This window comes from Sinocyclocheilus grahami, unplaced genomic scaffold, assembly GCF_001515645.1.
Source record: "Sinocyclocheilus grahami isolate Dianchi unplaced genomic scaffold, SAMN03320097.WGS_v1.1 scaffold229.1, whole genome shotgun sequence".
NCBI lineage: Eukaryota > Metazoa > Chordata > Actinopteri > Cypriniformes > Cyprinidae > Sinocyclocheilus > Sinocyclocheilus grahami.
In genome coordinates, this window is record NW_015505408.1 from 429,018 (window position 1) to 456,699 (window position 27,682).

Below are 27,682 nucleotides of genomic sequence, written 5' to 3' on the forward strand. Positions count from 1 at the left end.
TATATATATATATATATATATATATATATATATATATTTAAAATACATTTATTAAATACAATTATAAACACTATTTATTAAAATACATAAATACACATTATTTCATACAAGGTATAGTTCAAATCTATTAACATATTTACTGACATATCGTTCATGTTCATGTCACAGTCTTCAGCCGGTGTGCCCAGGAGGGCCACCAGATGACTGTGTTCTGGGAGCACATGGCTTGTGTTGTGTTTGTCTGTTGCCATGTGCTCTCTCCTGTCTATTGTCTGGCCCCTCCCATCTTGTTACCTCGTTATTGTTTTAGTTGCTCCACCTGTGTCTCCCTCGTTAGCCTCCTCGTTTGGTTCCTATTTATTCTCCTTGTGTCTGCCGTCCTGTGCTGATCCGTCATTTCTCATTGTGTGTGTTTCGTGTCTGCATGTGTGCAGCTTTAGGCCTGCCTGTCTGTTTTTCCCCCTCGGGGTGGTTTGAGTTTGTTTTTGTTTCATTTTTTTACTAAAATAAAATACCATTTCTCCAGCGATTGAGTCCTCGTTTCATCTCCCCGCACACAAAATGTTATTTAGATTATTAAAATGTTCTTCACACTAAGAAAAAAATGGTTCTTTTAAAGAGCTTTTCACTGAAAGTTTCTTTGAGGATTCCAAAATGGTTCTTCTGTGGAATCATTGCACACACAAAAAAGGGATATATAGAAATATAGGAATGGGGCCCTATATATTTGCACACATTTACCTAGATCAGCCTTGAGGTTCCTTTTTTTGTTGTGATGCTTGCTGCTGCACAATGATGCCCCACAGTTGTGTCCAACATTTCAACATTTTTCATGTACATGTTATAATGGCTTTCTTTCATGCTGTAGACCACGAAATAGCAATTGATTTACAGTTTTCACAAAAACAATATAAATTATAAAATGATAAACCTCACAACTGAGCCTTTAAACCATTTTTTAAGAAAATGGTAAATATAAATCATGATATTAATTTAAAACGGGGTTATGTGTGTGAATTTTGCATTGGTCTGAACAAAAAATGCAGATGGGATTATTGAAAATGCACATTCATTCTCTGCCAGCAGGAAGCGCTTTTGGAACATCAGAAATACAGCGGTTTCCCCGGTAACGGCTGTAAACAAAGGCTGCTCATAAACGCTACTTTATCAGATCAAATGAAAATGCAAAACTTTTCTGAAGAAAGTCGGTTCCCTTCAGAGATTCATTCATATAAAAACTTTAATTAGTGAGAATGAGAAAAATATAGCCTATATTGAGGAGGAAAGTCCACTGAAGAGTTACGAGCGTAAGCCTGTGTGCCGAAGGCTGTCTAATTCTAAACTTTAAAATACACTTCTTTTTGTTATTTTAACTAAAAAGCAAAAAACAAATCCCGCACACTATCTATGTAAAAAATATCAAAATATTTATTGACTATGTTTCGGTCACATGACCTTCATCAGGAATTTTTTTTCCGTTCTTTTTTAGTTATTTTAACTACAAATTTAAATTAAAATGAAAAAATAATGAAATGGAAATTATACATTTACACACCTAAGGATTATATCAACCAAACAAGTAACTGCGTATGCGTCCTCTACTTGGGTCCTTCTCATAAATGAGTAAGCGGCATTTAAAACAAGGAACATATAATATGCGCTGTTGCTCAATATTTAATTACAGCTTCAGATACATGATATTTTAATTTGCTACAAGCAGGATACAAGAGAAGTGTGTTCAACTCGGACACACAGACAGTTGTCGTGGTGATAAACACTGTAAAAAGCAACCATTCTCATGTCAGCGCTTAATGCGCATCTCGTATATGAAAAGCATTTTAGGGGTCCCTTGGCTTTTGGGGGCCCAAGGCAGTCGCCTACCTTTGCCTAATGGGTAAGTCCGCCTCTGTTCCTATCCTTCCCCATAGACTGCTATTGTAAATGCATTACTGTAAACATGTTTGTTTGTTTTTTTAACAAAATTCTGAAATAATTTTCTGGGGTAATTCTAGTTTGAATGCTTTCATTATTGTCCAAATCAAACCTCAAGGTCATTGACGAGGTCTTGTGGAAAGTTCACACCTCAAAGCTCCTTCTTGCTCTGATATTTATTACCAAATGTCTGCTAGATCAGCTGGTGAGGGAGCATTATCTGTCCTTCCTCCCTCGTTTCCAGCTCTGAGAACAGCCAGTAACTGCGTATGCGTCCTCTACTTGGGTCCTTCTCATAAATGAGTAAGCGGCATTTAAAACAAGGAACATATAATATGCGCTGTTGCTCAATATTTAATTACAGCTTCAGATACATGATATTTTCATTTGCTACAAGCAGGATACAAGAGAAGTGTGTTCAACTCGGACACGCAGACAGTTGTCGTGGTGATAAACACTGTAAAAAGCAACCATTCTCATGTCAGCGCTTAATGCGCATCTCGTATATGAAAAGCATTTTAGGGGTCCCTTGGCTTTTGGGGGCCCAAGGCAGTCGCCTACCTTTGCCTAATGGGTAAGTCCGCCTCTGTTCCTATCCTTCCCCATAGACTGCTATTGTAAATGCATTACTGTAAACATGTTTGTTTGTTTTTTTAACAAAATTCTGAAATAATTTTCTGGGGTAATTCTAGTTTGAATGCTTTCATTATTGTCCAAATCAAACCTCAAGGTCATTGACGAGGTCTTGTGGAAAGTTCACACCTCAAAGCTCCTTCTTGCTCTGATATTTATACCAAATGTCTGCTAGATCAGCTGGTGAGGGAGCATTATCTGTCCTTCCTCCCTCGTTTCCAGCTCTGAGAACAGCCAGTGCCTCTTTCCTGCAGGATGAGGAGATCATAATGAAGTGCGGAGAGGTTGTGCGCTAGCCTTGGCTGTGCCTCCGCTCTCTATTCTTTCTCTCGCCTCTGTGGGCTCTGTGTGACTCATTGTCATGCCACTGAGTCCTGGCCGGCCGGTTTGTTCTCAGGTCTTGCTCTCTGCTGTGGGTCGGAACTGGGACAATGTGCCTTTGTCATTTGAGCCATGTTCACTTCCTGTCCCGCAGCCTCACTGTAGGACGAGAGCAGAGACAAATGATTCCCATGTGAAAAATATCTTACAGCTTCCACTTAACAATGATATTAAAATGGACATGAAGTGCACAACAATAGATTAGTGCACTTTAGTGTCTTTTTTAGCTGAACAGGTGACACCATAGACTGTTTGTCCTAACCGTTCACACATACAATGATTTGCAGTGACAATAGGAAAGTCATTTGTTTTCAGTGAGAGTTTGTGATGTGAAGTTGGCATGAAACAAAAGTGAAAAACCTTTTATGCAAACTGACCTTTTAGCAGAAACCAGATGCATCAACTATAAATGGGCTGTGATACTGTAATTGTGTGCCAGCAAGATAGAAAATAATATCAAATGCATGTAGTGTTAAATAAGGTACTCTAAAAAAGAATTATTTATTAGCTACTAATTACATCTTCAACCGTGTAATTGCATTACTGTACTAATTATTCTCTCTAAAAAATATTTAGGCATTTACTAATTACTTTCTAAATCCCATATCAACCTAGTCCAGTTGCACAATACAAGGATAGACACGAAACTGCTCTTTTAATTCTTTTGAATAAATAATATAAAACTGCATAAATTATTCTTGAACTGCCCAAAATATTTAAAGGGAGAAATTTACATTAAAAACATGCATTTACATAGATGTAAAATTTGTATGTTTAATTCACTACTGTTTTATATAGAGTTGTTAAATGGAGTAACTGTAATTAAATTGCAAAAAAAATAAAGAATAATCCCTTACTTTACTAAAGTAATTGATTACTTTGTAATGCACTGCACCCACTGCATGCATGGATAGAATAACAATTCTGTATGGAAATTGTCAGCATTTAATTATGTGTTTAAATAATTCAAATTGTTTGCATTAATAAATGTTTTATGCATTAATAACTGCTCATTTGGTTTATCACTGAAATGTATAGAATTTTAAATAATTTTTTTCTCTTCCAAATGTTAATATTTTTTTCCCTTCAAGTCAACGTGCACATATCTTAATCTATTTATTTTTTTATAGTTTTAATTATAATTTTCGAGGTAATTAAAAAATATATGTTTTTCATTATTTAAATAATAAATATTCAAAAAAATTGAATTAATATTAATGAATAATACTTCATTATGACATTGGTACTCCCCAAATTTTAGAATAATTTTAATTAAATTATGCATGATAAGGTTAAAAAATCTTTAACTTGAAAATTATAATTAAAACTTTTTAAGATGATTTAATTCATTAAATGATACATTTTGCAGGAGTCCTTCATAACATTTGCAAATGCTACTAAGAAGCCAATGATGGGTCATTATCACTCATGCACTTTCAGTAACTCTGGGCCCAACAAAATACTCCTGCCACATTACATTGATCTCCATCTAGGACTAGATCATGTTTCCAAGTTCGGATTTTCTTGATGAACTCAAAGACCTTGTGCTGCTCCAGGAACATTCTCTTATGTCCCTGCCGTGGTACTTGTCTTCCAGGAAATCAGGGTCAGTTAGCACTTTGCTCTTTAACTGAGCACACTTTGTTTAGAGAGAGACTGGGAACCTGTTTGGAGAAAGATAAGGGTGCGTTTACAGTTCATTGGACACATGTGCTGATTTGACTAATCTAAGATCCTCCAAGCGCATCTGTGAATGTCATTGCATGCTGGAGAACTATAGCAATGCGAGACATTCCTTCAGTGTTTTTATCTTGAATCTTCTATTATTCTTACGCCAAATGACTAAGCATGTGACTACGTCAGAAAGAGTGTGAAATGTGTGAAAGCGATAATAAACTGTAAAACACTCAAAAAACCTTTTAACTAATTAATCAAATCAACAAATTAGAATTCAGAGATCCAGATAGAAAGCTTTCAGAACAATCATCTCTATGATCTAAATCATTAATATTACTTTGCCATTAGTTCAAGATATTCATGAAGAGCTTCTCTATTGCTAGGGTGGCCATTTCTGTAACATTAAAAAGGAGAACACTTCACAGGATTTGTGAAGCCAGGATGAAAACTGAAAAATAATAAACCAGCAACATTTCCATTTAAGGATGATATTTCCCCCCTTAAATAGATTTCTAGGGACATTTTTTGATCTTTATAAAGGCACATTTTTCAGCCTAATTAAATGTATGCGTCATTTTTCATGCAACTGTATGTATTTATTTAATAAATGCAATTAGGATTTGCAATTGAGACACCAGAGTTGCTACAATCAAATGAAATCAATGTCAACAAAATCCAGCTTTGCACTGCAGAAAGTGCACTTCAGGTGGCTTTTATATGTATTTACAAAGATTGTTTGATGCAGCTCAAAGATGGCATGAATGCATTTACACTGCAGTTCATTTTAGGAAATTAATGTTTTAAATATAAAATACACTGAATATAGAACTGTGAAATGATACTCACTAGTAGATCCTAATGAGTTACTAATTTTGGAGCTGCATAGTATACTACTCTTGCTATTTATGCAGTACATGCTAAAAAAAAATAGCAAGACTAGCATACTAGTATGCTCTTTTGAATTTAACTTAGCATGTGCTGATAGGGGGACATGGAATTTTAAAACCAGATGAATTTGGCCACTCTATTGCAATCTGTAGAAACATACACAACTGATAGTGGTTCTCTTGTTTAATGAAGACAGGACGTTTTATGCTCTTGAAAGCACTTTTGAGATTAACTATCAAAGCCAAACATCAGATCTGGCCAGTTTTCTGAGACACAGTTAGCACTCAGTACTGCCAAATCATCACAGCAACAGGCATACTCAGCTTTTTGCATGTGTAGGTTGTTGGTCAAGAGGGTGTAACTGTTTATAAGATATGCCCTTTAGTAAGTTCAGTGCTGATGTGTCAGTACTCGTCCATGGGAATTTCTCCTTAAACTTGTCTTAAAATATGGTTTAAACATCCCAGCAACTTTTGGTCGTCTCTCAGCCAACACTGTGGGTTCACCGTCAGTAGGGTTGTGTGGGAAAAGAGTGGGAAACGAGGGCGTATGAGACATGAAAGGAAAAGATTAAATGAGAACGGAGGCATAAAGAATGCAGAAGCAAATATGTTTCTGAGACTTTGGCTCGGGAAAGCGGGAGGCCTGAAAGGGAGGAGCGGACACAAACAAAACCTCCTTAACACCCAAGGTTTCCAGTGGGATTTTTCTAAACTTTAAGATCTGGGTTTTGTCTGTATGCTACGAAAAAAACAATGCCAAATGAAACAAGCTGAACTGAAACCAAAACCTTTCCATGGTTGATTGCTCAGGGGCAGTTTCCTTCAGATCACATTGACTGTAAACAGGCCCACGCGGTGCCTCCACCTTTTCCATAGAAAAAAAAAATTCACATAATTCCTAGTCATGTGCAAAGTTGTATACATACCCCATCCCTTGCATATTTGTAAATATTTCTCTTATATCATTTCACCTTCATCTAACAATAACCAAGTATTGCTCTCAGCTTTATTGAACATATTTTAATGCTTAAACCTATTCTGAAGACTCTGGAGTAGTAAAACTGTTTTCAAGGAACATAAAATAGTAGTTTCATTCTTTCGATTCTTTCATTGAATACCATGCACGCTGTTAACATTTGTATCACAACCGCTGCTTCAACCGTTTTCAAATTCCACACTGATGAGTCATGAAGGATCGCTGATGCGTGAAAATAATTCCCATCGTGTAGGGAATCCCGTCACTCGGTTTCTACACAACTACACAACGCCCTGTTTGCTTGAGGTAACACCAGTGACATTACGTTCCTGTCCTTGAGCTGCTACCTGCGTTAATACACTACTTCAGACATCGCTCTTTGCCACCGTGGGTGGAACAGAGCATCCTTTTGCATACAGTTCTCACGCTTTTAGGGAATCCCTCCCTTCTATTTTTAGCAGAAGGCCTGGCGCTTGGGTCTTTAAGTGAATGACTGACATGTAAGGCATTTAAGGATCTTATCTGCTCAGCCACACAGTCAGAGTACATTAATGGACAACATCACTGTTACGGCAGGCATCACCGTTATTTTAATACACCCCAGCAACCACATAGCAACAATGCCATAGACCAATGCCATACAAAACACCCAAAATTCTCCATATCAATTTGCTAAAACCACCTAAACACCTTAGCAACCGCATAACCCTGGTAAACACCCACAAAACCCTACAAAGTTTTGCACATGGAAGCACTACTTAAATTTTCTCCAAATATAAAAATCTAGTTAACCTTATCTGCAGTGCTGGGTAGTAACTGATTAGATGTAATCTAGATTACATAATCAGATAATTAGAGTATATTAACTTTTAAAATACTTATAATCAGATTACAGTTACTTTTTATGGATTACATGATAACATATTCACACAATGGTAGTAAATTATTCATAATTTATTGATTTTCCCTAATTATTATTTTTTTCTCTTTTAAAAATTCCTTTCCAAGTGTTTAAATTAGTGCTGTCGATTTAATCGCATCCAAAATAAAAGTTTTTGTTTACATAATATATGTGTGTGTATTTACATGTATATATTTATATTCATATAATTTATATCATATATTTAATATATAAAAGTTACATATTTTTCTTAAATATATACATGCATGTGTGTGTATATAAATATACACAATACACACACATATATTATGTAAACGAAAACTTTTATTTTGGATGCAGTTAATCACGATTAATCATTTGACAGCACTATTTTAAAGTATTTTTATTTTACATTTTTATGATTTAATTAATTATTAGTTTGTTTGTTTGTTTTTCTGCAGCCCACTGCAGTTCTTACATTAAGCCCAGTTTGGGAAACCCTGGTGTAATGCAACGTTTAATGCATTTTATGATGTTGAGATATACAGTGGTGTGAAAAAGTGTTGGCCCCCTTCCTGTTTTTTAAATTTTTTGCATATTTGTCACACTTAAAAGATTCAGATCATCAAACAAATTTTAATATTACACAAAGATAATGCAAGTAAATACAAAATGCAGTTTTTAAAGGATTTTTCTTTCTCTTTTTCTCTTTTCTTTTTCTAACAATATGGTAGTTCAATGGTAAGTTTAAAACAAGTTTGATTTAAAAAAAAGTAATCTAAAAAGTAACCGGAATGCATTACCTAAAGTGAGTAACCTAGATAGCATTACTAACTACAGTGTTTTCATAAAGTAATCTTTAATCAGTAACAGACCACAATGTGTAAGTAATCTACCCAGCTCTGTTTATCAGTTTCTATCTTTGGCCTTGTATAATTTATCCCCTGCAAAAAGTACTTTGATTTCCCTCTATTGCTGCTGGTAGTGATAAGTGAGCGTATCCTGCATTACCTCTTACCTTCTCACGTGCCTGTTTATGCATCTTGTGGTAGGGGACAAAGTTGGGAGAGTGATTTATATCAGCTGAGAAAGAAGAACTGCTGACAGCTCTGGGAAACCCTTCCTTTCTGTTCCTCTTGCAGCAGCTGGAAAAGTGTGTGTGAAACAGAGGGGGAGTCTTGTGTGTGTCCGCTGAAATTAATGGCATGTGCAGTGGGAAAGTGGATGATCTGTACATTTAGTTCTTGTTGTTCATATAATGAAAACCTCTCTGTACAAATCATGCTGAGCTCACATGCCCCAAGTGTGCATAGATCAGCATGTGATACTCGTGAGGAAAGTATGCGCAGATTCCAGCCTCTCCCTACAGCATGCGGCTCCCACACCCTGCAGTATTTGCCCCACTGGAGAACGGTTTTGTGTCTACCGTTACCCATACGTTGTTGTATTGCAGTGGCTATATAATGCAATATAATGTTGTGCTGTAATTGATATCGTTCTCTGTCTCCTCATCGTGCCTTTGATCATTATCGCGTTTCGCACGTGTCCTGTGGAGTTGGGTGGATATGCTTTGACCTACACACCTCTGGGCTTTAAATCTGTGTCATATTTACAGGCTTTTAGGTATCCTGATGCAGTTCATTTGATTGTCCTGTGATAAAAGCTGACCCAGGATTTAGTCAGCAAAATTAAAACTGTTGTCAAAAGCACTGGTAGCCTACTTTGGTACCAAGTCGATAATTATATCATTTCTGCATTACCAGTCATACCGAGTCGATCCAATACCCGCTGATGTGCGCGCTCTGTGAAGAGCATCAAAGGTTTCTAATTACAACATGTTTTGAAGTGTTGAGCATTGTAGCCAATCACAGACATATTTGTGACCCTGGACCACAAAACCAGTCTTAAGTGTCAATTTTTCAAAATTGAGATTTATACATCATCTGAAAGCTGAATAAATATGTTATTTGTTATGATAGGACAATATTTGGCTGAGATACAGCAATTTGAAAATCAGGAATCTGAGCGTGCAAAGAAATCAAAATACTGAGAAAATCACGTTTAAAGTTGTCTAAATGAAGTCCTTAGCAATGCATATTACTTATCAAAAATTAGTAAAAAGTTTTTATATATTTACGGTAGGAAATTTACAAAATATCTTCATGTAACATAATCTTTACTTAATATTCTAATGATTTTTGGCATAAAAGAAAAATCTATAATTTTGACCCATACAATATATTTGTGGCTATTGCTACAAATATACCCCAGCGACTTAAGATTGGTTTTGTGCTCCAGGGTCACATTTGTTAAGCGTGTGAAAGCGATGGCCAATCAGAGGCGTTCAAGTCAGAATCCACTGAGTTTGTTCTGTGTGAACTCTGCACACTCGCCAATCATTTAACTATAACCAGCAAAGTATAAACAATGTAAATAAGCAATTCATTATGCACAACACATGTTAATATTTTATTGTGTTATTTACTTGTCATTTTTAATAGCATTTAATATAAATATATATATTAATATATAACTATTAAAATAATAAAATAGTTGCAATAGTTATTGCTAAGATACCAATATTAGTACCGAGAATCTTTAAATTTGACTGGTATTGATACCGATCACTGAAATGTTGGTGCTGGGACAACAGAAGTCTCAGGATTTCTGCATCGTAGCGAAAGTGTTTGGGGGTCAGGGCGAGGTGAGCAGCTCTGCTCTGTGACCCTCACAGGCCCCAGTGTCACTACCATCTTCCTGTTCCTGCTCATTAAAGCACAGGACATGGAGGAGAGTGCGAGTGGGAGGAGAACAGATCAGAGGAGAGAGAATCAAATCCCCCAGCCTAGTTCCTGTGTGTCTGTCCTTCTTGTTTTCCTGATGATATTCACACACACACAAAAACACACGTTGTTGCTGCAGATATAGTGCATGGTAACTTACTCTCAGATGTCCGCCCTCTGTTCTGCAGGAGCCAGTAGCTAATCTCATTTTTGCACCAAAGAACTAGTTCTGGGTTGGAAAATTCAGCACTGGCCTAGCTCATAAACATCTGATCTCTGATTAAGTAACTAATGTCAGGGGCCGAGAACCTAGTCTCATAGATATGATATTAACATTCATCCTTGGTGGTCCATACGGCAAAAAATTCCTACATTTTGGTTAAATGCAAATGTGGATGTAATATCTTACTAGAGATCAAAACTAGATGTATAGTGATTTACAATGACAAAATGTAAAGTATGTTCCTTGCTGATTTCTATTCAAACATTTTATTTGTTCACTGTGTTATAGATAACAAATTAAATTTGATTCAAATGTGACATATGTGAATGTACAGTATGTTCTTGGATTGAAATATATGAAGGGCAATATATTTTTAAATGCTTTTTAAAAATATATATTCATATTTTTAAAAATACATTTTTGAAAATATAGAAAATATATTTATGTATTTATATATATATATATATATTTTGAAATGTATGTAAAAATATATTTGAAAATATATATTTTTTGCCATATAGGGCACTAAACACACCATGCATTTTCTGGGAATCAAACATATGATATTAGCATTGCTACTAGCAATCTCTACCACTTGAGATGCAATAATAAAAAGGGTCCAAAACAAGGCCCAAAACTAATGTGATTCCATGATGGAGACCACATTTGGAGGCTGTCTATCTCACCTGGCCAGTTCTGAGAAATGTGCAGTGTGCAGACCCTTTGATCCGGATTTTGTTATGTGAGAATATTTGCATTGAACTAAAGCGTAGCCTGTAAGTGCTGTATGAGTCAGAGGATCTCTTGAAGTGTGCGAAAGGTGTTTACAGGTGGACTATTATTCATAAGATGCCTGTGGTGGGATTGTTTGTTTAAACACATTGTGCTGCCATTGGTTCCTCAGCCATATTAAAGGTTTTGGATCCAAAAATAGATCGTATGCTCAGCATTCTTGGTTGATGACAGCATTGATCAGTTATAAATGAACGAGCATGTGAAGCTTACAATTCTTCCCTTTGTGTGTCAGGGTTTGCCCAATATGTGTTCAGGATCCACCTAGAAAACCCACCCACAGGTGTACCAGGATAGATCGGTGACTCACATCAGTACCGGGATCCTGACATCAGGAACAGGAATGTGCCTTTCTTTGTACTGAAACAGGTTTCGGTGAAGTCTCCTGTTTCTTAAGTCTTTTTCCTAAGAAAGTCTTTGCACTTCTGCTGCAGTTGCTTCACATGACAGTGTAGCAGCCATGTGTAGCACACCATGTGTAGCAGAGTTCAGCATCTCCGTTCGAGATTAGCACAAATAAATTAGACATTACTCATGATGGCAAAATGATTAGTTATTATCAGTTTTTATTTTAGAATGTTATTCATCTCAGTCACATTTGGAATAATTTTAGTGTTGTCAAAAAAGCACCGGTACCGGTATTAAGCCGATACTTACATTTTCTATAGTACCTAGTCAATTTGATACCCACTTATGTGTGGCTGTGCATATTTGTGACACCTGTGCATATTTGTGAGCTTTAATTAGAGTGTCAAAGGTTTGTAATTACAATATGTTTAAAGCGTTGAGCACTGTAGCCAATCACAGACATGTCTGTTGAGCACAAATAAATTAGACATTACTCATGATGGCAAAATGATTAGTTATTATCAGTTTTTATTTTAGAATGTTATTCATCTCAGTCACATTTGGAATAATTTTAGTGTTGTCAAAAAAGCACCGGTACCGGTATTAAGCCGATACTTACATTTTCTATAGTACCTAGTCAATTTGATACCCACTTATGTGTGGCTGTGCATATTTGTGACACCTGTGCGTATTTGTGAGCTTTAATTAGAGTGTCAAAGGTTTGTAATTACAATATGTTTTAAAGCGTTGAGCACTGTAGCCAATCACAGACATGTCTGTTGAGCATGTCTCAACGCGATGGCCAATCAGAGGCATTTAAGTCAGAATTCACTGGGTTTGTTCAGTGTGAGCTTTGCGCACTCGCAAATCGTTTCACTATAACCAACAAAGTATAAATGTAAGTAAGAGATTTTTTTTTTATTGTAACAGGAGTTTTCTCTTAGTCAGTGAGCTCGCGCTGCGGCTGAACGAGCCCGGTCTCATGAAAATGCATATAAATAGTACGCCAAATGAAAACTCGTGGTATTGATATGCAAAAATTGACTTTGGCGTGCATATAATACGCAGTTTTCGCTTACTTAATTGAACAACATTTGAAGGCTATGTGCTATTTTAATGCATTATTTACTTTTAAATATTATTAGCATTAATAATTAACTAACATCATTAATTTAATATTTATTTTTTAAATCGTTAAAGCTGCAGTCCGTAACTTTTTTTTGGTCAAAAATTATCCGAAATCAATATTTGAGCAAATACATAACCAGCCAGTGTTCAAAACTATCGCCTAACTTTAGCCCGATTCACAACGGTTAGCTTATAATAATGTTTTCTAAATTGAGTGGTACGGGTAGGTTTTCGAGGGAAATTCGAGCATGGCACTGCGTCATTACTTCACGTCTGTAAACATAAAGAAGTTGTCCCGGCTACTAGGCTATCGCATGTGAGGATCCTGCGGGTGGCGGATCGTTTATAGCCTTTTCTCACGGCAGCCAGAATAATTAAATGTATCATTTTGATGGCGGATTGTAATCCATAAAGGATTATGTGTTTATGAAACACATGTGAATGAAATTAAATTATATTCCAGTTAATTTTAGTGTTGTCAAAAAAGCACCGGTACCGGTATTAAGCCGATACTTACATTTTCTATAGTACCTAGTCAATTTGATACCCACTTATGTGTGGCTGTGCATATTTGTGACACCTGTGCGTATTTGTGAGCTTTAATTAGAGTGTCAAAGGTTTGTAATTACAATATGTTTTAAAGCGTTGAGCACTGTAGCCAATCACAGACATGTCTGTTGAGCATGTCTCAACGCGATGGCCAATCAGAGGCATTTAAGTCAGAATTCACTGGGTTTGTTCAGTGTGAGCTTTGCGCACTCGCAAATCGTTTCACTATAACCAACAAAGTATAAATGTAAGTAAGAGATTTTTTTTTTATTGTAACAGGAGTTTTCTCTTAGTCAGTGAGCTCGCGCTGCGGCTGAACGAGCCCGGTCTCATGAAAATGCATATAAATAGTACGCCAAATGAAAACTCGTGGTATTGATATGCAAAAATTGACTTTGGCGTGCATATAATACGCAGTTTTCGCTTACTTAATTGAACAACATTTGAAGGCTATGTGCTATTTTAATGCATTATTTACTTTTAAATATTATTAGCATTAATAATTAACTAACATCATTAATTTAATATTTATTTTTTAAATCGTTAAAGCTGCAGTCCGTAACTTTTTTTTGGTCAAAAATTATCCGAAATCAATATTTGAGCAAATGCATAACCAGCCAGTGTTCAAAACTATCGCCTAACTTTAGCCCGATTCACAACGGTTAGCTTATAATAATGTTTTCTAAGTTGAGTGGTACGGGTAGGTTTTCGAGGGAAATTCGAGCATGGCACTGCGTCATTACTTCACGTCTGTAAACATAAAGAAGTTGTCCTGGCTACTAGGCTATCGCATGTGAGGATCCTGCGGGTGGCGGATCGTTTATAGCCTTTTCTCACGGCAGCCAGAATAATTAAATGTATCATTTTGATGGCGGATTGTAATCCATAAAGGATTATGTGTTTATGAAACACATGTGAATGAAATTAAATTATATTCCAGTTATAAATGTGCTTCTGATTACAGATAGCCTGGGATTACAAAGATTTGTATTTTAAAGAAAACCAGTTCAAAGGGAGCATAATTTGCTTTTTGGGTTAAATTGACAATTAGATTAGACAGAAATTGAAATCTACACGCTAATACACACTATACTCATAGTCACCAATGCTGATGTTGTTAACATTAATCATTTGAGAATAAAGTATAACAGTAATAATAATTTGAACGGTTTGATGTGATATGAGCTAACCGATCTTTAGATTTAATCACCATTGGTAGCGAGATTTATTGTAATGCTTTTTTTCTCAGTTGGTCAGAACAAACGTGGAAGACTTGTTACTTGTTCAGATGGCAATATACGGGGAAAATTCTTATTTGGGCCATATTCCAAGACGTAGGCTAGAATCTGTGATTGCGATGTACAGTAAATATCCACACTGGTGCGGTGACTGACTGCCACACATACTCTTCAGAACATTAGATTAATCCGCGCTGGAGCCGTGCCGACTCACAACCCACCCAAGCTAGATAATTCAGCACACAGCTGCAATTCCAGGTTTTCAAACAGAGATGTCGACAAAGAGGCAAAACTTACGGACTGCAGCTTTAACTAAAAAAAACTATTAAAATAAAATAGTTACAACAGTTTTTGAAATGTACTGAAATTGGTGCAGAGAATCATGCAGTTTTACTAGTACTGGACATGAAAACACTAGTGGTGTTTGCTTAGGCAAGAATGAACAACCTGGCAACACCATAGCAGTAACTAGCAGAACACTGTATCACTGTGTCGGTAAATTGTACACAGGTAAGCACCACCTTTTCTTTGATCATTCATGTCAAAATAGACATGTGCAACAGCTAAACTCTTTCATATCTTGTAAAGAGTTATCCTGCATTTGTGATCTAATAAGCAAATCTGTCCAAACCCAGATCAGATGTGTGGCTCTCACTTGACTCACACCTGGCTCTTACAGGAAGCCAAAGGGAAACTTACCGGGGTCTCCCTTTCATGCTTCTTTGAACATATTCTCTTCAAACGCATAGTCTTACTGCACACTAAATTACTCACATACACCAGCTGCGTTCTGAATATTCACAATCATGACTCAGTGACAACTTCAATCTGACACTTCTTTCATTTCAAAGGGTTCCTGTGATCTGTACTTAAGGACCGAACTGAGAATACAAGTTTTTTTCTTCTTCAGTATTTGCCAGCAAACCAGCCCATGCTGACAAGTGTTTTTCAGTAGTGATTAGTCTTTGAGGGTCCTGGCTGTACATCAAGGCTGGGTGTTACCAGCAGACAGTCAGATGGAGTTTGATAAGAAGCCACGAGGCCCCTGTGTACGGCATTAGTCAGAGCAATTTTCTCAGTCTAATTCAATGACTGATTTATGAATTGCTAGTTTAAAGACCTGCAAATTGTCTTCAGCTGTTTATAAGTATCAGTTCTACAACTTATGTGTGGAAAGACGTTTGTCACCAAAGCGGCAAAGAATAAAGTCTTAAATTTGAAAGTTGGAATGCATTAACAGGAAGAGGAACTTTTTGAACGGAATTCTCTGAGGGATCTGTTTATTACCATAGAGTGCAAAGAATTAAACGTGACCAGATAACTCATCACTCACTTATCATTTACCGCAGTATCAGAACATCAGAAAAGCTCCTAAAGTCTCAGTAGAAGAGACAGATTGTGGATCAAACTGAGGATCAATCATTCTAGAAGACTGTGGATGCTTATAGCCAAAGCAACTTGCCTTGCTTCAAAGCACAACGTTTGCTCTACCAACCTCCTGTTTACCAGTCGTAATATTAGACTACCATGACTTGGATGGATGGATAGATAGATGAAGAAAGAGATGATGATCTGAAAGAGAATGACCGATTCCAAATTAGAAATATTTCCTACCTCTCCAGTCTTGCTGAAGATCTTCACAAACTGGGATTCTGGGGAGAAGGGGGTTTGGGGGGGGGGTTAAGATCCCTTAAATCCCAGTTATTAGATTAAATCCTGCTCGCTGAGTGTCACGTGAGGATGGACTGATGGACTAAAGCTCTGAAGAAATGAGACTTTGCTTCACTTTGTGACTGTGTAAATGATTAAAGTTATTATTCCAACACTCATTACAATCAGTAAGGTTTTGAATTCTCGCTCTTTTTCTTGTTTGCAACGGTTTGCAATGCCATATGTCAAGGCATACGTGAATATCGCTTCTAGTCTTAGTGTGTGATGCATGTATATTTTCAAATCTGACAGCATTGCAGCCAAAAGCATGCATGCTTCTTTGATGGAAATAGCTCCAATAAAAGCTGATGAATCATTAGTCAGAACGCCCTTGCACAAGCTGCTGCTGCTTTTGTGGGAGGTGATGAATATCTTGTTATATGCGATGTATTTTCTCTTCTTTGCTGCAGCCAGTCCAAAATTGCTGTGCACAATCCTGACTTTAGCTATTTGAATTCACAACAAATTAATTGCACGGTTTACTTTCATGGGGACCATTTCATTCGCAAAAGGAAGCAAGCAAGATAGTGGTGCAAACATTTTCAAAAAGGGAAGCTTAATTTTTTACATATTTTCCTAATAAAAACATGCTTAAACAAACCTAAAATGGTTTGCTAGTCTTGCTGGTTTTAGATGGTTTAAACTGGTCTTCCGGGCTTGCCTAGATGGTGTTTAGCTGGTTTATCTATGCAGCTAGTTGAAAAGTGCTCAGAATCCCTCTAAAACTCTTAAATAAACCAACATGACCAGCTAAAACCAACAAAACATTTTATGCTGGTTTAAGAAGTTGCAAGCCAGTTGTGAAGGATGCAATTGTGAAGGATGCAACAGACCCATACGATATAGAGCTTGATTACTGGATTGCAAAACACAGTGTAAATAGTTAGTCGTGATAGCGGGTGTTTGTGACCGAGATGGACTTTTAAGAAATCAATACAAGGCAGCACAGATGCTGATCTGATGTCTGTAGCACAGGAAGTCATGTCTGAAAGTCATTAACAGTCTGTCTGTAGCAGTGAGACCATGAGGAAGAAAGATCAGACTGCCATTAGCATTAGCACTAAACAGGGTCCTGTTTATACCATCTGGAAAGTCTCGCCCCTCAGCCATCTTGGCTCACAAGTCAGGGTTTTCCCTCCGTGAGTCACTGCCGACTGATAAACTTTCTCTCTCCCCTCTACCCCGCCACTTCTTTTACTTTTCTCTCGCCCACTCTCTCAGCAGACCGGGGTGTGCCCACAAGGAAGAGACAGAGACAGAGACGTTCAGGGAGTCACAGGGCTGAGCTACAGTCTGGGAGACTGGGAGGAGACAGACAGGCAGAAAAATTACACACAGGGCGGGATTTCCTTGTGACTGTCTCAAACCATGCAAACGCATGCAAATATTAGCAAATGGTTTTTCTTGCGAATGCAACTTTTGGGGTTTATACAAGTCTGTTTCCCCCAGGAACCGTTGACTGGTTAGTTGAGTCAGAGGTTTAAAAGCTACGTTGACTTTCAGTTAATCAGTTGTCGTTTGAACATCTGAATGAATGTTTCACTCTTTATCATCATCCCTGAAACATCCTGCACACCCTGTACACACACATCTGTGTCAGCAGACCATGACTTACCTCCAGTTTTTACATTTGTGTCATTTATCTAACAGCCAGGAGTCAGTAGTTGTTAATTAGTTGTTAATCCTAAATTATATAGGCTACTATACAATATGCACTATGTGCTGTATGGATTATATAAGGTTATTTTGTCATTCAACATCATAGTCATAGCTGTAACCATGAAGAGCATGAATTGTCCAACAAGCCACACTTAGTTTTTTCTGGTTAAGTGCATCATCCAGATATATTAGAAGTGTAATTTTCATTTTGGAATTTTCAGTGAACTCATTAATCACACCATTTATACTAAAAACACAGTGCATATGTATGTGAATTGGGACGCACCTAGAGTTCGCAGTGTACTTCACTACTTCCCTAATGTGTTTGACACTTAATGATCTAGAACAGAACATTTGTGCCTCATTCAGTGGGAATACCGTGTTTCTGATGAATATCTGGCCCACCAGAATGATTTGATTATCTATGCGATGATTTTCCTTGAATGGCTGATCTGTTGTGAAATGTAGTGGTGTAAACCATAAACGGATCTGAGAGTTCTTACTATTTGTGTCATATTATGGTGCTACACAGAGCTCATGTTTAATGTTTCAAATCTCTTGATGTTTAATTTCCGTTTGAATACTATTTAATTGTTGTTTTGCCCTGTTGAAAAAAACAGCATAGGCTGGTTAGGTATGTTTTGATGCTGGGATGCTGGTTTAAGCTGGTCCTTTTGCTGGTTTATGCTGGTCATGTGCTGGCAAAGGACCAGCTTAAACCAGCAAAGGACCAGCTTAAACCAGCATCCCAACGTCAAAACATACCTAACCAGCATTTGCTGTTTTTTTCTACAGGGAGTATATCACTTCATTAGCTTAGCATTTTAATGTTCTTCATTACAGTGTGTTTCTATACTTCTATATATAGCTTAGCAACATGCTATGTTATTCACTAGCATGTTACATTTATTAGAGTGGGAAGCCATTAGCTTAGCAATATGCTAATGTTTTTTATTAATATGTGTTTTATGCTTATCAGAGTACGATGTCATTAGCTACTTCATTAGATTAGCATGCTAATGTTCTTCACTACGGTGTGTTTCTATGCTTATCAAAGTATCATAACATTAGCTTAGCAACATGCTATGTTATTCACTCGCATGTATTACGTTTATTTGAGTAGCAAGGCAGCAATTTGCTAATGAGTATCAGGTCATTAGTTTTTCAAAATGCTAATACTTTTCCACTGTTATGCTTATTAGATTTTTATGTCATCATTACCCTAGCAACATGTCAATATTTTTCACTAGTATGTGTTTTTATGCTTATCTGAATGTAACGTCATTAGCAAACAACATGCTAATGTCAATTCTGAGTTTCCCATATTTGTGCTTTATGTATGAGAGCACTTTGTGGGGCATGCAGAGCTGTAGAGAATGTTTGAAATAGATGAGGTTTCATTTGAGTTAGCATGCTGCCTTAGAAGGTAGCTGCCTATGCATCATATTCAACATCATATTCATGTTCATATTAGACCGTTTCAAATTACAGCATCACCCTGTGCATACCGGTCGTGCATATTCAAGAAAACGAAAAAATGCACATATAAGCACACAGATCTGTAATCTATGTAGAACTCTGGCAGGAATATAAATTGAGTAACAAATTTACTGATTGAAGCAACACTTTCTTTGTGACAGCTACTGTGTAAAATGTCAAGGCAAATATTTTTCCTGAAGTGACGCATGTTGTTGCAGTGGTAAATGTGCTGCAGGCTGTGAGAAAGCTGATGTCTGCAGGATCGTGTCATGGCTGATCTCTGAGTTTCTGCTGACCACACAGTGAGATCAGTGTGTGTGTGTGTGCTTGTGTGTGGTCAGCAGCAGGTGTGTTGGCAGAGTGACGCTGTTAAATGACAACAGCTGCATGTCTTCTTTAAAAATTGGAGGTACCAGATTCGGTCACACCTGGCTGTCCTGTTTCTAACTAAACAGTTACACCATGGCTTGACCTCTTCACCCCCTCACTTCCCTAAACACAATCATTACAGAACTACGGACAGTGTGCAAATTATATTTCAAGGGGATAACAATTTCTGTGAATTTCTGGGTATTTTTCAGGGTTCAGTCTGGTAAAGTTTGGCTTGCTCTAATCAAAAGTTATTTTTTCATGTTTTTAGATTTATTAAAAGTTTGTTTTGTTGAGGTGGGGGTTGAGATATTTGAGTAGTTGATGCATAACATGTCCACTGAGTATATAGGGTACACAATTTATGAAGGAGAGTGCACTGAATATATTAAGTCCTGTATATGGTTACATTATTTTATCTTATGTTTTTCACAATCTTTTACTTACACTAGTTTATTTTAAATGGTTCTAGAGATTGATGAATGATTTTTTAAAAATGGTTTTAGATTAAGAGTACTATGCCACACTGCAGGACACGTCAGCTTTCCAATAGTATTTCACTACACCTGTTTGTTATATGTCAATCTGTATTAAAGCCATAATAATAATAGTACTTTTTGCAGCTGTACCAATCCTTATGCAATTTAAAAATATACAAAAAATGCCCCCAAAATATATTTGCTAAAATGTTTCAAAATATATTTTCTAACAATATATATTTTGGGCCTTTTTTGTAAATTTGAAGAAAATATTTAAAAATATATAAATGCATTTTTAAAGGCATTTTAAAATATATTTTGCCCTCCATATATTTAAATGCAAGAAAAAAACATTCACATGTCACATTATTTGTTGTCTTTTACACGTGTGAACAAATAACACATTTGAATGAAAAATACATAATGAATAAAGCCTAAATGTAGGCTACTGTAAGATTGGAAATGTATTTTATTGCCCCTGAAATACATTTTGAAATATATTTTGGTATATGAAGTTTGAAACTAAATATATTTTCCATTTCAAAAATATATTTAATTGAGCTGTTTACAGAAGGCAAAATTGGCCAAATTATTGCCCACATTTATACCTGATAATATCTCAAAAATGTGTTTAGTCTTCATGACCCTTTCTAATTTCCGACTAGTCACTATCAGTGTAGATACACTGCAGCTGTTTAGGACATCTCTCTGTCTCCGTTCTGTTTTCTGTGTAAATCAAGAGAAACTCAGATACTTGTAAATGCTACAAAACTCATTTTAGGCACTTTCACTTTGAAAGACACATCATGTGTCAGGTTTTCTCAAAGTTCCCAGATTAATCTTTCTCACTTTCAGAGTTTCATTTGTCTTGGACCCACAGCTGAGTTCAATCTAGAGACATCAACAACTCAAAAGTCTTCATTAATTATCCATGAACCAAACCAACCAGCTATGAGGGGAATCACAACATTACAAAATTTGATTCAAAGCAAGTATATGAAAATCAGTCAAAAAGAAAAAGGTATAAGACGGTACTTAATGGGTTTAATGAGGGAAATAACTACAATCCCATGAAGCACTAGGAATGACATAAACCAAAACTGACAGAAATATAAAACTATACATCTAAAATTCTTGCTTGTAGCCATAGAAACAATATATTTTCAGTTTATTGCATAATATACATGTATACAAATTACTTAAGTATTTAGAAAGCGACATAACTCGATTATGTCATTTGCGGTGCTTCATGGGAGTGGGCGGAGCTAAAGATCTTGTTTGGCGCTCTTTGCTCACTGCGACTCTCTGATTGGTGGAATTCTCTGTTCAGCATCAAAAGTAATGTATTTTTCCACCACAAATGGGTAGATTACTTTCAAATTGTAGTCTGTTACTGATTCCAAATTGTAGTTAGTAATGTAATCCATTACATTACACATTTTAGGTAACTACTCTTAGATTACTTTTAGATTACTTTTAACCTAACTGATTTATCACATTGATTTAAATAGGATAATCTTAAAAATATGGAACCCGACTCTATATCTGTGTGTGAATAAATAGAAACTGCTTTCATTGCGGTTTCTTGCTTTCAGAGTTGTCAGAGTGCACACTGTCTTGTTATGGCCAGAAATATCCCATTTAACATAATATCAGATATGATTGTTTCAGTGTGCAGCTCGGTACTAATTTAGAAGGCTGTGACATTTATGTGGGATCAGCGTTTGGGCATAGACACATATTTTTTATATCGAAAATGAGGGAGAAGGGAGAAGCTGTCTGGTCAATGCGTCCCCACATTTAGATCGGCGCCCTTCCGAGGAGGGTTTGATTGTGTACAGGCCAGATAGGCGTATTAGGGCGATTTGGGTTTAGCCAAAGTCTGTAGACGAACAAAACGATTTAAATATGGAGCTTCTCGCCGCATTTCTAACCTGAGAGGAGGGTTGTGTTGGAGGTGGTTATTACTCCTATGATGATCGGGTGGAAGCACTTTCTGTCCAGACACTTTCCCAGCCTGTGGCATGAGTGAGTCAGCCAGGGATCTTTCTGAGCGTCCATAAATAAGCAGATTAACATGTTTCCCAGTCGTAGCCACTGTACGCAAACCTGTCTGGAATGTTCTGGCCTTTCTGTTTTGCACATTCTTTCTCACCTTACTGAGCAGCTCTCCACTGGGAGCCATTGGAAAGGCTAAACATATCCTGAAAAATGGAGCAGGGATTCTGGTTTCTGGATGCCAGAGTTTCGGGCAGCAAGAGCAATTGTGGGACAATTGAATGAGTCAACTTTCCAGTGCTACTCTTCCATACCCCCATACAAAACCATGCACACACACACCACCCCTCCCGTCTTCTCTTTGTTGGTCAGAAAATAGGGCTAACAAGAGGGTGTGTGTGCATGGCAATGGGGTCGTTTCTATTTTTAGTGTCGGTAAGTTGCATTGAGTTAGCCCTGAGTTTGAGGTCGGGGGCTCAGTCTCTTTGATCATAATTATAACTCAGAAACTCTGGACACATAGCTACCAATTCAAGAGCAAAATATACAATGTCTTTAGAGCAATTTTGTCATCTTGACATTTTGTAAGCCTATCCTGCATTTTGCGTTTCTCAACTGTGCATTTAACTATATAGATTCTACAAGTTTGGAAAATACACAGAGCACACGAATCTAACTATTCTGGTTTTGTTAGGCAGAATGACACAAACTTACAAGATTTTGCGTCTGTGTTGTGGTGTGAGAAAGTTGGTTTGTTTTGTGTTTATAGCAATGCACTTTCCATGGAAGTCTATGGGGCAAGGCATGGCACCAATCTGAAAAAAAGTGCATTTTAAAATTGTCTAAATTATGATTTTGTTCAGTTCAGTCTAAGAGCAAGTGTCAACTGGGGCAAAAAAGTTTTAACAGTATTTTCACTTTTAATAGTATTAGTAAAAGTTTAAATAGTATTTTCACTTGAAAGCAGAGAGTTGATGTCTAGATATTGACTAGCTGCAGAAATTATTGTGAGTTAGTACATAACAGAAAATATGATACATATATATATATAAAAAAAACATTAAACTGTACTCATTATGACTTTCTAAATTGTCTATTTGGATTAACTAATTTAAACATTGATTTACAAAATTATTTTAGTTTTATCTAAAGTGCAAAGTATACTGTCATATTATAGCTAATTTAGCTTTTGGTTATGCTGAAATTAAGTTGTGAAAAGTAAAAAAGTATATATATATATATATATATATATATATATATATATATATATATATATATATATATATATATATATATATATATATCGTGATATCGTGAAGATGCCTTAAGAAAAGATGTTGATTAAATTTATAAAAAAATTAATTTATAAAATGTATTTAAAGTAATCTTTTTGCTTTGTATGAATGCTTTTGTCTTTGGGAAAAGAAATATGAAACAAAAATGTAAGATTTAAACGTAAATATAAGTTATATGCACCATAAGTTATATTCGCCATATGCACAAGCACACCAGACATTGGTATGCTTGTGCATAAAATTCATCTTAAATCCAATTTTCCATTAACTGAAGTTCAATCTAACTTGTAGTCAAGATTAGGTGATTAACAGTTAGTCTCAAATCCAGTGGGAATACCTCGGCGACGTTAATAAGAACCGCTAACAGAAACTGTCTCTGTATCCTCCCTTCACAAAGACCCGTTTCTGCAGTTTGGCTTTAGTCACCACACCCTGCAACTCCCACTGTCTCTACCTCTCTCTCACCCCGTCCCACAGCCCACCCAACCCCTCCAACCACCTATCCGATGCAGCTGGGGCTTGGGATGGGTGAAGTTCAAATGGGCTGCACTTAAAGATTCCTTTCAACTCTGTGGGTCAGTCAGACCTGTTGGCGTGAGTGTAAACCTCACTCTGAAATGTCCACATGAAGGCCTTGTGTCATTAAAGGCTTCCTGCCACTTTTGCACGTACCTTTCAATTAACTGCCACCTCAAACAAAGACACATGCGCATGGGGCCAAACAATGGCTTCTCTTGTGTTAGTGAAGCCTGAGGTGAAATTCCACTGTTTGAAATTCCATTTGAGTTACCTTGGAAAGACCTCGGCAGAGCATGGAGGACACTTGAAGTGCACAACGTTTGGCGTTTATGTGAAAGGCATGCTGTGCTTGGAAAGACTTCAAAAGGAAAAAAGTGCACGAATTTAAGGCGTGCAATGCATGAAAAAAAACTGCATGCAGGCTTCTTAGCGTGAAGCGGATATTTTGTGTATTGGTTGTCTTTGTCAGCTTGCATAACATTCAAACTATAGCAATACTGCAACCCCATACTAAAATAAAAACATGCATGTAGTGCATTAAAAATGGAATGCAGACTTTTTGCAAAACATGATGTGTAGACTTCTCTAGCAAACATTTGTTGGCTTGTTGCAACGGTATAGTGCATGTGTATGTCTTTGTCAGTATGAACAAAGCTCATGACTTGGAAATACAGCTCAAACTATAGCAGTACTGCAACATCTTAATAACTTAATGCACACATGTACTGAAATACAGCATGCAAGCATATTGGGATGTTTGAGGAGCATATTGTTTTTGACAACGTGGTCAAAGTCCATCACTTACAAACACTCAAAAACTCCAACTATAGCAATTCGGCAATATGGCAAAACCTTTACCAGAGGAAATGCATGAATGCATTAAAAACAGCATGCAATGTATTGCTAGGTATAAAGAGTATAGTGCATGCATTGTTGTCTTTGCCAGAACAAAGCTTATGACTTAGAAATACATAAAGCTCAAACCATAGCAGTACTACAGATCTTATTAAAGGAAATGCATGCATGTGCTGCATAAAAAACAACAACATGCAAGCTTGGACAAAGGACAACATGGACAAAGTCCATCACTTACAAACATTCAAAAACTTCAACTAGGCCTATAGCAATGCCGCAACCCTTTACCGAAAGAACTGAATAGGACTATAGCAATGCTGCAACCCTTTACCGAAAGAACTGAATGCATGCAATGCATTAAAACAGCATGCAAATTAACTGCAAGACATGAAGAGAACAGTGCCTATATGTTATTTGTCATCAAGGATGATGTTCATCACTTGGAAATATATAAAACCTCAACCTACTTACGCAATACTGCAAATACTTGCTAAATGAAATGCATGAATGCAATGTATGGAAAACACCATGTAAGCTCATTGGGATGCCTGAAGAGTATAGTGCATTGATTATTGTCTTCTTCAGCATGGACGACTCTCATCACTTGGAAAGCTTAAAACTATAGCAACGCTGCAACCCCTTGCTAAATGAAATGCAGGCATGCACTGCTTGATAAACAGCATGCGGGATAATTAGGCAGCGTGAAGAGTGTATAGTGTTTGTTTTTTTTTTTGTCAGCATTAATAAAGCCTATCAGTTGGAAATACTTAAAAGCTCAAATTATACTGCAACCTCATATTGAATATTTAAGACAGAGTTAAGTGTGAAGCCATAAAAGGCAATGAAATTACCAGTAGAAAACGCTGCCATGTTGTTCTTGTTAAGGCTTTGAATAAAATCTCCACCAGGAGAGAGATTTTGCCCTTGATCTCCCCACTGTAAAGGACTTTAAACAGAACACTATCATTTTTTCACGGGTAGAACTCGCCCATAACACTAAATGAGACCACCCATGATCTAGGCTTTATTTAATTGTTACCATGATATCGCTCTCTGATTCACACTGGCTAAAAACGTAGCCGACTGTAATATATAGGACTGTTCTTTGAATGAAAAGTTCAGTCAGATGCATGATTGAGCCAGATTTTACACTTATGATGTCTTGTCTGAGACTATGCATGCAATTCTGGATTAGATCTGATTTCATTTCTTATCTTATAAATGTCTCAGCTGGATGTAATTTCCTTTTGTGAAAGTGATCTAGAAAAAGCTATTTTAAACTATCTTACGCACCACATGTTCTCATGATGCATCACTGGTGTCTTCACTGCAGATGGTCTGACACTTCAGACGGCAGTAAAGGCTGAGTCTGTTGGGCTCTGGAGGAGGCCATGACTCATGTGAAGAATGGGCAGTGCTCGTAGTCAGACGTCTGCCAATGCTTCTCGATCGGAGACCAAATTAGCAGCAGCAGCTCTCTCAAAGTGAAGACATCAGACGTGCAAGCGTACAATAACACGCTCTCATCTGTGTCAGTTTAAAAGAACAAAGATTACAGCAGGCCAGATTCAGCCAGAAGCACTGACACGACAGTCAGAACAAAATTAGAACTACCACGTCTCTGTTTTATAATATGTTTTTTAGAAGTAGACATTTCTAGATGTGAATCACCTGTGTATATCTACTGTGCCTAATAGTGCTTTTTATATAGTGTGTGTGTGTGTGTGTGTGTGTGTGTGTTTTACATATACAATAATCATATTAATCATATTGCATATGCATTTCTCTCTCGCTCGCTATGCATATGCAATATGATTAATATTTGAAATATCATGCATTTCAGCTATTTGAAATATTTGAAATGCATAAATGCATATGCTTTGGGTGTAGAAAAAAATTTACTACAAAATTGCTTGTTGCACAATTAATCAAAGAAATGGTAACACTGAATTAAGCGCTTACGTTTGAAGTAAAAAGACAAAATGTCAATGTCAAATTAAAACTTAAATTTTTTTTTACAATTATGTGTATGCAAGTCAAGTCACCTTTATTTATATAGCACTTTATCCAACAGAGATCGTTTCAAAGCTGCTGTAAACATGTAAGTAACAGAATCAGTGATGCTAACTTCTTGAAATACAAGACAAATCCAAATTCGGCTGTAAAGCAGCTCTAAAATATGAAAAGGAAATCAAGAGAATATACTATTACTCTTCACTAGACAGTTGTTTTTAGAAAATGTTTGTTGGTTAAAATGGTTAAAAAAAAGTTTTTTTTATTATTATTATATGAAATGTAACTGAAGATTTGCCAGATGCGTTTTAAGCTAGAATTTTAAAACATAGTTACTTTTCCTTACATTGGACACCCGTATTTGTCACTGACCCTAATACATAGAGGTCAGTATAATAGGTGTGGTTTTATTTAATTAAAGACTGGTTTCAATGGGAATCACTGGCATATGCGTTCATATGGTAAGTGTGCTTGTTGGTTACAATTCGGGCTAAACTGGGTGGTGGGGGGGCTTAAAACAAGTCTATAATTATGGCTAAGATGCACGGCAACTCAGTCCCAGCTGTCCAGCACTGCACACAACTTACAAAAGAGAGGCTCTGTTGAGCTTTCAATCACGGCAAAAATGTTTCAGGCCAATTCAGCAGAACCTCAGGAGGGGCAAGAGAATCCATCTTGGGTTTTTTTTTAAATCCATTACTGAATCAAGAAGCCCCTTATTTTATCTACAAGGCCACCACTCCCTGAGATATAAATATAGTCCTGTTGTGCTAAAAATACTCCGGCAGGCCTTTCTATTAATAGCCCTGCCGTCTGAACTTAATACTGTCAGCAACTTTAAATCAGCCAGGGCTTTTGCCAAGTGAAAGAAAAGGC

At 36.7% G+C, this 27,682-nt stretch overlaps 1 long non-coding RNA gene across 1 annotated transcript in view; it reads left to right on the forward strand.

Moving 5' to 3' along the window:
* Positions 1 to 27,682, forward strand: part of LOC107597213 (uncharacterized) — a 60,287-nt gene that overhangs the window by 31,487 nt on the left and 1,118 nt on the right. The gene's annotated exons all lie outside the window — the stretch shown is intronic.